The sequence below is a fragment of the Podarcis liolepis genome, assembly GCF_965112155.1.
Source record: "Podarcis liolepis genome assembly, chromosome: 3".
NCBI classification, from domain to species: domain Eukaryota; kingdom Metazoa; phylum Chordata; class Lepidosauria; order Squamata; family Lacertidae; genus Podarcis; species Podarcis liolepis.
The window spans coordinates 104,796,365-104,809,126 of NC_139557.1; the positions used below are offsets into that span (position 1 = coordinate 104,796,365).

Below are 12,762 nucleotides of genomic sequence, written 5' to 3' on the forward strand. Positions count from 1 at the left end.
TCCGTCATGGAAGCTTTAGTTGAGATTCCTGCATTGCAAGGGGTCCCTTCCAACTCTCCAATTCTATGTTTCGCAGCATTGGACCTGTCTAGCCAAGGCTGCAACCCCAAAGATAAAGGTAAAGGGACCCCTGACCATTAGGTTCAGTTGTGGCCAACTCTGGGGTTGCGGCACTCATTTCACTTTATTGGCCGAGGGAGCCAGTGTACAGCTTCCAGGTCATGTGGTCAGCATGACTAAGCCGCTTCTGGCGAACCAGAGCAGCGCACGGAAACGCCGTTTACCTTCCCGCCAGAGCGGTAGTTATTTATCTACTTGCACTTTGACGTGCTTTTGAACTGCTAGGTTGGCAGGAGCAGGGACCGAGCAACAGGAGCTCACCCCGTCGCGGGGATTCGAACTGCCAACCTTCTAATCGGCAAGTCCTAGGCTCTGTGGTTTAACCCACAGCGCCACCCGTGTCCCACAAATCCCAAAGAATTGTAGAGACGGAAGGGGTCCCATGGGTCATCTAGTCTAACCCCCTGCAATGCAGGAATCTGTTCACCCAATGTGGGGCGCGAACGTATCACCCAGAGATAGAGTCTCATGCTGTACCAGCTGAGCTGTCCGAGTGTGCTATCCTAGTAAACATGTTTACAAGGAAGCAGGTCCCACCAGCTAAGTGAAATGTACAGGGTCAAGCTGCAAAACTGCAGGCGTACGTACTAAAAAATAATAGTAACAGTCACACTCGATTTACACACTACCAGTGGTCCCTCTCATATGTCAAGCCGTGGGGTTTAAAGTGAATTCCTTTTAAAGCCAGACATCGTCTGGATCCTACATAACTAAAGAATACTGTGAGTGTCTTCCTGATTATAAAAGTAATCACAGTAGAACTTCTTAAAGGATCCTTTGCCCAAGGGGGGAATCATTTAGTGATTATCTTCTCAGCAGTGCTCTCAACACTGTGGATTTCGCTCTCTTTCTCAAGGCCCATCAGGCTGCATCTTTACTGCGTTAAAAGCAGCTTATGAAAACACTCCCATTTTGAGAGGCATTTGGAACATATGTTTTGCCTACAGTTTTACTTGGTTAATGCTGGTTTATACAGCTACTGAGGGTTGTAACTGCTACATTGCTAATACCTACATAGATCAGTGGCTTTAATATTACCGCTGAAGTTCTTTGTTTAAATTTCTGATGTTTAATTTCTGCTTAAAATAGTTTGTATACAGTCGTACCTCAGCTGCCGAATGCCTTGGGAGTCAAACGTTCCGGCTCCTGAACGATCGAAAACCAGAATTGAGTGCTCCGGTTTTCAAACATTATTTTGGAAGCCGAACGTCCGATGGGGCTTCCGATTGGCTGCAGGAGCTTCCCACAGCCAATCACAAGCCGTGCTTCGGTTTCTGAATGTTTTGGAACTCAAACGGACTTCTGGAACGGATTCCATTCCATACTGTATATGCCTAATGTTGTAAGCATACCCTCTAACATTCCTCCGATGAAAACAGGGACATCCAATTCCATAAGAAAAAAGAATTTTATTACTTATACGCCGCCCATCAGACTGGGTTGCCACAGTCACTCTGCATGGCTTCAAACAGATATAAAAACATAATAAAACATTTTTAGAACTTCCTACACAGGGCTGCCTTCAGATGTTTTCTAAAGGTTGAATAGTTACTGATCTCCTTGGCTCAGGGGGTCACATAACTCCATACCCTCCAACATTTCCCTGAAGGAAATAGGGAAGTCCTAAGGAAAACTGGGACATTCTGGAATCAAATCAGAAACCGGGATGGCTTCTGTAAATCTGTGACTGTCCCTGGAATACAGGGACACTTGGAGGGTCTGTTGTAAGCTGCTTTGAGACCCAGGTGGTGAAAAGTGGGATATAGGTTTTAAAAATACATAAATATTGGCTGCGCACATTTGCCTCTGCCTCACCTGCAAAGCAGTACAGAAAGCTCATCAGATGGTTAGAGTCCAGAAAGCCCCACAGCTGAAACAGCCCAGGGGCAACTCTGCGTCGTGGGATGTGGGCTGAGCGAACTGCAGATCAAATCAATGGGGGCAAAGCCTCACTCCTTTCAGCAAAGTAACAATAAAATTTCACCAGCACTGGTACCCTTCTGGGACTCCGTGTGGCACCAGGGGCTTTTCCGAACCCTCGTGATTCACTGTTCACATGCTGCCATTCCTCCCACTGTGCAAGCTTTTTAATTAAGTTCAGCGGGGTATCAAAGGCTCCTGGCTGAGGAATTCTAGTCACATTGGAGGGAAATCTAATTCAAATCGTTGACATTTAATTAGATGTAAATCAAGATCCTTGCATTGTCGTCGTCCAAGTCCTGATAGAGACTTATGCGCAAGAACCACAAGGGACTGCCACTTCCTGGAGCTAGACCCAGATGTCTATCCACATGAGTCTGATGAGATTTACTTACATCGGGAATCGGATTTCACTTAAAATTGGTTTGGTTTCTTTCCGCCCCCGCTGAGAAAATTGCTGCTTATGTAACCATAGGATTTGGGGGGGGGGGGTGAGAGAAAGTTTTCAAGTTGTCAGCTATCTAGATGGCACTGACAAAGGTGCATGGCATCTTATGCAATGGCATCCCATTCTAAACTGACATTCTGCGCCCTCTCTTTGCTTGACAGCAGGATCCTGTGACCATCCACATGTTGGCGGACTCCACCTCCCATCAGGCTCAGTCGGCAGAGCCAATGGGAGTTAAGAGTCCAACAGCTGGAGAGTCACAGAATTCTCCATCCCTGCCTGACATATGAAAAAGCAATGCGTTCTTCTATCCTTGCACCTGGAGCCGGATCATTTGAAAAAATGGACCAGCACCCCCCGAAATATCCTGCCGATTATCTCCAATCAGTTGGCAAAGCTCTTTTGCACATTGCACACTGAAGTGTGGGTGGTGGGAACACATGAAACGGCTTTCCCTGTCGTGGCCCTCGATCCATCGAACTGTGTGCCCCCATTTGGACCCCACCCTGCTGGTTAAAAACTTTTGGGTTCTGGCTGGCCTATGGTTTCTGCAGTTCTTGATCATCCCCCCCCCAAGCTCCCTCAGTTTCTGTCATGGATTTGCTTGGATGCAGAGGAATGGTGGGAGGTACCAGCTAGGGAACCCCCCAAGGGAAAGATGGCTCAGAGCCAGGAGACTGGTGGTGGGATGACCATGAGTGCAGAGAAGAGAGAGCAGACTGGGAGGATGAGGTGTTGGAAGCAGAAAAGGGAACAGGGTTTGGTGAGCAGGAAGAGACAGTGGCAGAGAGCAGTTCAGACTCGGAGGCAGAAGAGGAGGAGGGCCAGAAGACAGATAGGCCGGCTGCTGAAAAAGCCATGAAGTCTCCCTCTCCTGCTGCGACCAGCTCCCTTCTTTCCTGGTCTCCTAGAACACGCAGAGAATTGAAGAGGGCAGAGCAGAGGGAGGTTGTGTGCAGGCGCAGTATGCGACTGCTTGGGAAAGACCCTGGAGAGGAGGAGTCTTAGGAAGTACAGTGGTACCTCGGGTTACAGACGCTTCAGGTTACAGACTCCACTAACCCAGAAATAGTACCTCGGGTTAAGAACTTTGCTTCAGGATGAGAACAGAAATTGTGCAGCAGCGGCGCGGCGGCAGCGGGAGGCCCCATTAGCTAAAGTGGGGCTTCAGGTTAAGAACAGTTTCAGGTTCAGAATGGACCTCCAGAACAAATTAAGTTCTTAAGCTGAGGTACCACTGTAGTGGGAAGATGGGGAACTTCAGTCCTCGCAACTGCCTTGTTGGAGCAAGACCTACTGGGAAGAGTTGATGGGATCACTAGGCCTGCACTGTTTTGGTTCCTCGAATAAAGAGTTAACTTGTGTTTCTTTTATTGCTGACCGACGCTTGACTGCAGCTCCAGAGGTTTTATTTACTGCTCCTGTCCATTTTGGTCTAATATTGTTTTCAATCATGCTTGGTTTTTTAAAAAATATATATATAGCTGTTTCCAACTATAGGCATTTTGCAAGAAATGGGAAGGAAACGGCATTTTATTTTTAAGCACATAATTCACAGATGAGTGCACATGCGTATGCACACAGAAATGTAACATAGGGAATGAGCTGCACTTTAGACAGCCAATGTTTTGGACACATCTCTTAGGGAACACTGTAAACCGCGGACTGCAGATACCAATTTGGGGGAGGGCCATAGAAGAAGAAGAAGAAGAAGAGTTTGGATTTGATATCCCGCCTTTCACTCCCTTTAAGGAGTCTCAAAGCGGCTAACATTCTCCTTTCCCTTCCTCCCCCACAACAAACACTCTGTGAGGTGAGTGAGGCTGAGAGACTTCAGAGAAGTGTGACCAGCCCAAGGTCACCCAGCAGCTGCAGGTGGAGGAGCGGAGACGCGAACCCGGTTCACCAGGTTACGAGTCCACCACTCGTAACCACTACACCACACCTACCTCAGAAGCAGACCATCAGCTCTGCAAGCACAAGTCGCCTGGCTCAATCCTGAGCATCTCCGGGATGGGGATGAAAATGTCCAAAACCCTGGAGACCTACTAGCAGCCAGTGAAGACGATATTGAGCTAGATGGATCAATAGTCTGACTAGGTATAAGGCAACTTCCTATGTTCCTATGTCTGAAAACACAGGGCGATAGATATCCTTAGAAGGCTCTTCAATCCAGCTTGTACCAATTTTAAAGTAGTAAATAAAAGTAACCACAATGACTCTTAGCTGTCACAGAAAGGGCATCGTTGGAGCCTTCAGCGCTCAGTGTTTACAGACACTTTGCCATCTGGCTGCAACATTATTACCCAGGCTGTATGCACAGAAAGAGGGAAGATCCAACTTTTCTCCTAGCTCAAAAGCATTCACGGCAGACACAAAATAAGCCCAAATCACCAGGCTGGAATAACACTTCAAATTCCTGAAGTACAGCGGCGCCTGCAAAATCAGCTCCAGCATAAACAAACACTTCTGCGCAGACGGCAAGAGAATATCTCCTGCTTAGTCTGTAGCTGAATTTATAGCATTAGAGGCTTTGCTTAGACATGGTATCTGCGCTAACAACCAACTTTGGCCAAGGAAGAGAGAAGCAACCTAAGCAAAATGTCTCATTGTTATTTTTTTTATACGTCAGACGTACACTGCAAAAGCCTTGCAGCATTTATAGCTCAGGTCCTGAAATACTTATTGCTTGCTTAGGTTTATGCACCTTTTTCATGACTAGACAACTGGCCAAAGCACATTCTCTCTCTCTCTCTCTCTCTCTCTCTCTGTGTGTGTGTGTGTGTGTGTTACATATGGTCAATTTCTATAATGGAGAGAACTAGCAACAACAGTCTGAGGATCCGAACTGCAAAAAAGTGTCAAGGCAGCTAAATGTGCAGTTGACACAGAAACAAATCACAACGGCTAAAAATCCACAACAGATTGCGAGGAGCTGCAGAAAGCTTTCATAACACAGAGTGTGGGCAAAGAAACAGCAGATGATACTCCAGGTGGTAATGGGGCGGCAGGGAAGACACACAAAATACATACACAGATTCCCCACCCCAAGTTTTAGCCTCTGAATTAGCAATTGCCACTCAGGAAAGAAATCCTGAAGTCATTGTGAATCACCCGGCACACTAGGGAAAGTCTTCTGCAGCAAAAGAGGGAGAATAACCTCAGATTTAACAGCAATGAAGACACCACAAAATGTGACTCCGCAGATATCAGTGATGCATCCAAATCCTAACTACCGCGTCTAAGGCCACATTTACGCCATACAGTGGTGCCCCGCAAGACGAATGCCTCGCAAGACGGAAAACTCGCTAGACGAAAGGGTTTTCCATTTTGGAGGTGCTTCACAAAACGAATTTCCTATGGGCTTGCTTCGCAAGACGAAAATGTCTTGCGAGTTCCTGCGGGTTTTTTTCCTCCCCCCCCCTTTTCTAAGCCACTTATCAGCTGATCCGATAAGCTGATAAGCCGCTGATAAGCCGCTAATAGCGCTAATAGCGCTAATCCGCTAATCCGTCAATGGGCTTGCTTCGCAAGACGAAAAAACCACTAGACGAAGAGAATCACAGAACGGATTCTTTTTGTCTTGCGAGGCACCACTGTACATTTAAAGCACTAAGATGCCACTTCAGACAGCTGTGGCTTTCTCCCAAAGAAATATGGAAGCTGCTGTTTGTTAAGGGTGCTGAGGATTCCTTGGAGACTATTCCCCTCAAGTGGGTGGCGCTGTGGGTTAAACCACAGAGCCTAGGACTCGCTGATCAGAAGGTCGGTGGTTCGAATCCTCACGACGGGGTGACCTCCCGTTGCTCGGTCCCTGCTCCTGACAACCTAGCAGTTCAAAAGCACGTCAAAGTGAAAGTAGATAAATAGGTACCGCTCTGGCGGAAAGGTAAACGGCATTTCCATGCACTGCTCTGGTTCGCCAGAAGCGGCTTAGTCATGCTGGCAACATGACCCAGAAGCTGTATGCCGGCTCCCTTGGCCAATAAAGCGAGATGAGCGCCGCAACCCCAGAGTCGGCCACGATTGGACCTTAATGGTCAGGGGTCTCTTTACCTTTACTATTCCCCTCACAGAGCTACAATTCACCAGTTCCCTGGGAACAGCATTCAAAATTTGCCGGGCGCATTTTGCACCTGTCTGTCAGTCGCTTGTGACCAAGTGAAGATGCCCAAAAGCCAGGATGGCACCTGATGTCTCCACCACCTGGAGATCATTGGATCTGAACTGTTTTCACACACCAGCAACACGTCCTGTAGAATTCTATCTGTTATATTTTATCTGCACAATCAGAATGAATTTCAGGAACCAAAAAGTCGTGTTGAAAAGCTGGCCCTAGGAAGCTGTCATATACAGAGTCAGACCCCTGATCCGTACTGTCTGGGCTGAGAGGCAACAACTCTCCAGGGTTTCAGAGTGCAGACATTCCCAGTCTTATCTGGAGACGCCAGGAATTGACCCCAAGACCATCGACATGCAAAGAAGACACAGCTACCGAGCTGTGCCCATTCCCCATGCCAAGGAGAAGCAAGGGCAAGCACTCCATTTTTCTCATTTTTATTTTTATTTTGGCTCAAGAAGCAGCCAGTCATGCAAGTCCTCCCCTGCAGTCTGGAGGGAGAGAGCCCAGACACAGATTTACCACTTCACTGCAAACTAGACCATAATTACAAGGAGGCAAAGAAATACTACAAAAGACCCTAAGGACAAAAAAAGAGAGAAAGGAAGAAATGTAAAAAAAGAAATACATCTCACAGAGAAGCAGGAGATAGTACAGATTTAGGATCCCAGTCTAGTTTGCACAAGCACACCTGGCATCAACGATGCAACTAAATGGAAACGCAAGGCAAGCGCTTGGCATTGTCTCTCACTTCCACGCAATACAGTGGTGCCCCGCAAGACGAATGCCTCGCAAGACGAAATACCCGCTAGATGAAAGGGTTTTCCGTTTTTCGATGCACTTCGCAAGACGAATTTCCCTATGGGCTTGCTTCGCAAAACAAAAAAGTCTTGCGAGTCTTGCGATTTTTCTCGCTCCCCCCCCTTTTCTAAGCCGCTAAGCCGCTAATAGCCTTTTAGCCGCTAAGCCGCTAAGCCTTTAATAGCCGCTAAACCGCTAATAGCGCTAATCCGCTAATAGGGTTGCTTCGCAAGACGAAAAAACCGCTAGACGAAGAGACTCGCGGAACGGATTAATTTCGTCTTGCGAGGCACCACTGTATTGCTGAATTGGGACAGGGGAGACTTACTGGGATTTTAAAAGGCACGGGAGGGAGACGAAGGGTTGGAAATTTGATGATCAACAATGGTCAACTATGGTTCAGCTAAGCCGATGAGTCACAGCTGAGTTGGGATGAGCAAGTTACACAGCCTTATCTTTGACCAAGGAGTTGGGGACTTAACACTGGATGAGTTGGGAATCAGCAGGCTGAGCCAGAGATCCACTACCTCCTAAACCGCTCATCCTAGTGGAACCCGCCTGTGGCGTTTGCCCTCCTATGTGTGTGACATCATAGTGGGTTCATAGGGAAAGGGTTAACTAATTGTAAAATGACTAACCAATGGGAACCCAGGGGGCAGAGTTAACTGTGTATAAGGTTTAAGCACAGAGGGGAGTTTTTTGGAGGAGAGAGTTAGTGTTAGGGTGGTTGAGAAGATAGTCTGGAGTTAGAAGAGACAGATAAGTCTGTGGGTTGGGCTAGTCTGGGGTGAGAGTGAGAGAGAATTTGTTAAGAGGAGTCAGTCAAACAGTTGAGATAATCAGTCCGAAGGTATTAGGAAGGTATAGGCCGGTAAAGAAACTAAAGTTAAGGTACTGTTATTGGAGAAACCATAAACTTGTTAATGTTTGTAAAATAAACTTGTTTTTTTAGTTCACTTTTAACAACTGTCTGGAGTCAGTGTTTTACCAGAGAGTAAGTGATTGGTGGCAGTGGGGAAGCGAGCACAGTGGTGGCACAGGGATCAATAGAACGTTAAACGTTCGGGGACCCTGTGTGATCGCCACATCGCCATAAGGCTGCCTGCTAGGTACTGTATTTTTCGCTCTATAACATGCACCCGACCATAACACGCACATAGTTTTTAGAGGAGGAAAATCCGTAGGCATGCCACCCGTAGGCATACCCTCCATAACACGCACAGACATTTCCCCTTACTTTCTAGGAGGAAAAAAGTGAGTGTTATGGTGCAAAAAATACGGTAAGCGTTTATTGCTTTGAGTCATGCTGCCTGGGTCACCATGGGGAAAGGGGGGTTTCTTTAAATGGGGTTGGAGCAACTGTGCCTTTTCTTTGCTGTATTCCTTTTTTTTTAAAAGATAAAAAATAAATAATTATAAAACAAAACAAAAAGTGAGCAGCTAGCCCGGGCAGGGGGTTGGAGGGAGGTAAGAGGTGAGAAAGGCAAAAAAGGAATCAAATAGCAGCAGTAACAAAATCACCAATTGTCTGTAAGACAAGCAAGGGCTTTTTGTGCAGCCTGCTATTTTCGCCAACAATGCTTGAGCAGTTTTCCAAAGAGGTTTCCTCTCCTGCCTCCATCAGCCCTGACAATCTCTTCGCAGCATTTCTTCCCCGCTCTGGGCTTGTGACAGCTGGCCATTAGCTTAGTGACACCGGTTACAATACAGAGATGTCAGAGCACAAAACAAAGTCCAGGAGCGGCAAGCTGAAGGCGTCTTGTTCCTCGCAGACAGAACTACAGGAGACAGGAGCCGTGAGGAGCAATTATTTAAAGCACAGGATGTGGCTTATTTATATATAATTCTCTTTGTGTGCGTGCACAACACACTCAGAAAGACTGCACCAAACAATGAAAACTCTTTGCATTCTCTGCGCACACTCCATGCACCCCCTGCAAAAAAAAGGGTGGGGGTTTATTTTTAAACGTTTGAGTTCCCTGGGACAGCTGGCGACTTTGATGACATGGAGTATGTGTGCAAAATGTCCTTCCCACACTACCAAACCACCCCCATAATACTTGTGCCAACATGGTGCCCTGCAGACACTATTGGGACAGCAACATCCACCAGCCAGCATGTCAAATGACAGTCAGTAATCTCCTTTGGGGATCCCTGCCATAATACCGTCTCTCAGCTCCACCCCGATAGCAGGCAGCTCTTCCTACCTGCTCTGCCCATTCTTAGCTGCAATTCCTGCACTGCAGGGGGTTGGATGAGAGGACCCTTGGGGCCCCTTCCGACTGTACGTTCCCCATGATAGAGAAATGGACGCTCCAGATTCAGAGGCAGCCTACCTCTCAACAAGAGGTGCTCTTGGACAAACCACAGGGGAAGTGAGATCGCCTTTGGTCAGTGCTTGAATAGCTAACGTTGGAAGCAGAAAGCTGGACAAGATGGAAGGAAGTCTTTGGTGATCACTCTTAGCTGCGTAAGATTGTCTTCCATAAACGCTGTTTTAACCATGAGTCCGTAAGTGACTTTGGAAGCCAATTCTGGATCCACATGTCCTTCCACAGTGTGGACATTGGTTTCTGGGCGAGAGTTGATCACGGTGTGGATTTGCCAAGCGTGCCTTCCTCTTAGGACGTTTCCCCCTTTCGTCCTGAGTTCGAGTGTCTTCAAATCCCATTACAACTTTGGTAAAGGCTGTTCTCCAACTGGAGCGCTCGCAGGCCTGTGTTTCCCAGTTGTCAGTGTTTATACTACATTTTTTAAAGATTTGCCTTGAGAAAGTCTTTAAACCTCTTTTGTTGACCACCAGCATTACGCTTTCCATTTTTAGGTTTGGAATAGAGTAATTGCTTTGGAAGACGATCATCAGGCATCCGCACAACATGACCAGTCCAACGAAGTTGATGTTGAAGAATCATTGCTTCGACACTGGTGAAGGAAGTAACTTACCTAAGACAACAGTAGGGTCTGAGTCCACAACACGGGTACCCAGTACATACCCCACCACTGTTGGTTTTCCCTCTGCTTTCTCATCCCATAAAAGAGTAAGAATTACAAGAGTTAGAACTCAGCTGCAGAGCACATACGTGGCAGGCAAAACATCGCTGGGTCAATCTTTGGCATCTCTAGATAGTGCTAGGAAAGACTCCTTGCTGAAACCCTGGAGAACCACTGCCAGTCAGATTATGCAGAGTAAGCTAGACTGGCCAAAGATGACTTGGCATACGGCATAAGGCAGCTTCCAATGAGAAAAACCCCAGTTTCTCTCCATCATCCATTAGAGTTATCTCCCCTTAAGACTTATCCCAGTAGCACCTGAATTCTACATATAAAAAATCAGTGTAAGGAGACAAAAGGTACTCGGATACAGAAACTTGGGTCACTGACTAATCAGCCCATCTACTTCCTCCACCACCACCCCTTCCTCACTCCATGCTGCCCAAGCTTATCACCCGTAGAGACAAGCAACTCCATTTTTGCACCTGAAAACATGTGCCAGCATCACCAGTCACAGAGCCTTTTTGAGTTCATGCCAACTGTGCAAATGTTTAAGGAAAACCTCGCCATTTTTGCCCTTAAAGTGGTGGTCATGCTGAATTGAGATGACATGGGTGGGTGCACATTAAGACATAGTGCTTTAGTACACCAGCATATGTCCCAACAGGCCAAATCCAAATGCTCAATTGACTGCATAGTTCATCCACTAGAGACTTCCAACAAAATGCCCATATTGCTGGCTGGGGAACAGAGAATTCAGATTGTTCAGCATGTTCCGGCCAATGCCTTTTTATGCTTAATAGGGAGTTTCCAAACTGAGTGTTTTTCAGAATGCATTAAAAAGAACGCCGCAAAATCATTTCACTCCCCAACTATTATTTGCCACTGAAACATTATAGACTTTTAAGGGGGCAGTGGGAATTAAAGGTAATGGGTTGTAGTCCAACAGGTGTTCCATTAGCACAAGGACTTTCACGTGAACAATGAACATCTCCTTCCTCTCCTCTCCCTGCCCTGACCCAATCTGTTTTGAGGTCTCCCCCAACCTACTGGAGCAGAGAGGGGTTACACAGGAAATGGAAGTTTATGGGATGACTTTGTTGAATACAACCCGATAAATATTTTATTTTTTTGCAAACAAAAAAAAAATCAGTTAAAGTTGAAGACTGTCAGTGAAACACTAAATATCTTGGGATAATTAGATTTAGTATAATAGAATGCTACCTCGGTATAATGCCAACTCTTACATAAATGTACAACGAAATAATAATTATATACAAACTAATTTCTGGGTTCCAGTTCCTGCTCCTCCCTCCTTCTTTGGAATGGCCAAGAGTTTTGCAGCCACTTTTGCTTCTGTTTTAAACTAACCAGAACTTGTCATGCCATTGAAGCTGGACAAATTGTGGTTAATCTTAACTACGGTTACAGAAAACAAAGCAACTTCAAACCGTACTTTATGAAGCTTGAGCATCCAAGCTCTTCTTGGCAGCTGCACTGGAGGTGGACAGGGCCAGCACGTGATCCTCACCCTCGTAACTTTAAACCATGGTTTACCGTTATGTGCAAACTGGGACTCTGGAGTCTCACTAATGTCATACTCTAACATGGCCAGGGAATGGAGATTGGATGGGGCTAGGTATGTAACGGGCAAAGAGCTAGGCAGAGAGGCAGAAGCTCAGTCACCTTCACCCGAATAAGTTCTAAGAGACTCAGTGAACAGAGTAAGCTGGGGCCACTAGAATCAGACACCAAATAATCACAACCATGTATTGACTTGCTGGAAACATGAGCATGCCTTGCACCAAGTCATGCACAAGGTATTATTTCTGGTTGCCTTTAGTAACACAGCTCCTATCTCAGAGCTTTCAGTGGTAGATAGGTCCCTGCCCTATTGCTCTTGTAGCACCTTGTACCTGCAAGTTAATTTCCAGCTAACTTCCCTGTAAAGACATAGTCAAGTCTATTGCTAAGCGGTCTTCACTTTGAAGATAGCAGAGGCTACGCACAATGACTTATACCTTGCATCTTCTGCCATGGGAGAGTTGAGGGCCTTTGTTATTTGCTATGGGTGTCCTGCAACCAACTAAACATTAAGTGTTTTTAAAATGCCTGCCTTTGCCATTGTGGGAAGTTTTATTTTTTAGGCATATAGCTATAATACTATTCTACTGTTAATTTGAATATTCCTATATTTTAAATGACACAATATTTATTCGGGTAATTTTTCCTCGCCTGGAGAGATTCTACCAGAGTCATATCACCCCACGTGAGTTTGTCCTTCTGGCCGAATTACCAAGGAAGATACCTTACAGAGCTGGATGGCCAGAGAATGGAAGTTGGTAGAGTTATAACTTCATAA

At 46.2% G+C, this 12,762-nt stretch overlaps 1 protein-coding gene across 3 annotated transcripts in view; it reads right to left on the reverse strand.

Annotated features, from left to right (window-relative positions):
* PIGF (phosphatidylinositol glycan anchor biosynthesis class F) overlaps positions 1–12,762 on the reverse strand; it is a 37,896-nt gene that overhangs the window by 15,368 nt on the left and 9,766 nt on the right. The gene's annotated exons all lie outside the window — the stretch shown is intronic.